Consider the following 1,580-nt stretch of genomic DNA (forward strand, 5'->3'; position numbering starts at 1 on the left):
ATAGGGACGTGAAATTCCCAACCTGGCCTGAATGAGTTCATGTTCTCTAAAACCGAAGAATGAATTTTAGGAACAAACGGAGGCTGAAGGTAAAACTTTATTGGAAAGGAAAGCTTCTGTCGGAGAGGAGCAGAAGGGGGTCCCGAGCGAGTTGCCCAGGAAGCCGTCTCCTTCAGGATATTTTATAGGACAAAACTATGTGGGGCTAAGGTAGAGAGACAAAGGGGTCCCACTTAGGCAGATACAGGGTGGGACAAAACTATGGTCAACCAATGGGATTACAAGCACCATTGCCTACGTAAAATTTATTGGGCCTAGGACCAAATGGGGTAGTGAGTCACGTAGCAAGCGGGCGACCTTATCTGGTGGCCTTCAGTCGATGATTCTTCCTGACTAATGAACAATCCTGGATGCCAACTTTAAGGAGGTCAGCATTTGTTTGGTCTTTAGGTCTGGCTCACACCAGAAGCATCTCCCCAGTAAGGTGTCTGGTCTTTGTCATCCCCTTTGAGGGCTTGTCCCTGTCTAACTACCTACAATATTTCTATCTAACTCAGGCTGCCTGCAACAAGTCCATACTCCTCTGGCTCCAAGGGAAACGACAGCAGTTCACGGAGCAGAAAACAATGAAGAGCAGAGGAGGAGCAGCCGCTGGGGCGCCCATCAAGCCTCTTCCTTCTGCGCTGACTGCGAAGACCAGCGCTCCATGGCGACCGTAGCTCTTCCAAAGTGGCGCGGCTGCGAAGATCAAGCTCCTCCAAAGGCTGGGATTTCTCCACAGAAGCCAGGCAGGGCGTTAGGAAGTGGGGCAGGGCGGCAGGAAGCCAGGCAGGGCAGCAGGAAGCCCTCCTCAATTCCTGGGCCCTGCCCACCTGCAGGCCCGCCACCAGCTGAGAACTGTGGGAGCTCTTTCAGCCAAATTGACACAATGTATCAACTAACACTCGCCTTCAGACAGCATCTCTCCTGCCATGTGGGGTGACTGCTGCCCCCCAGGGAGAGGCAAGCGTGTTCAGATGCCCTCGGGGCCCTGGCCCAAAAGGGCACAGCCCATGGCACCCTGGAATGAAAGGACCTGGCTGTCACGCAACCTTCTCTGTGTGTCCCCCCATGTCACCTCTCATCTTGTAAAGGCCCAGCTGTGTTGGGATGAGGGCCCACCCCGCCTACCCAGACGGGGCCTCACGTCACCTGACCACTTGCACCTGCAGAATGGCATGTCTATATGGGGTCCCCAGGATGCATGGATGTGGGGGACTCTGTTCAACCTGCTAAGCTGGCTCTAGACTCAGGGACTCCCAGGGCTGAGCGGGGCTCAGACAAACTGGCCAGTGGATCAGGGAGGGAGAGGAATGCTCACCGTCCTTGGTGGGAGCCAGAGCTGCCCCGTGACACCAAGTGCTGTGGTGGGGGGCAGACACTGAGGCATGGCAGGGCGTCCTTCTGCCCAGGGAAGCCAGGGAGCCCCATGAGGAAATCAAAGACACCTCCCGCCCTATGGCCGCTCCTGATGAAGAGCAGAGTCCAGGCCTCCATGGCATGTTCTCCAGCTGTCTGCCTTGAGAGACGTCCCACCGTCA

Source organism: Octodon degus, unplaced genomic scaffold (genome assembly GCF_000260255.1).
Source record: "Octodon degus isolate 3935 unplaced genomic scaffold, OctDeg1.0 scaffold00006, whole genome shotgun sequence".
In the NCBI taxonomy this organism is placed as follows: Eukaryota; Metazoa; Chordata; class Mammalia; order Rodentia; family Octodontidae; genus Octodon; species Octodon degus.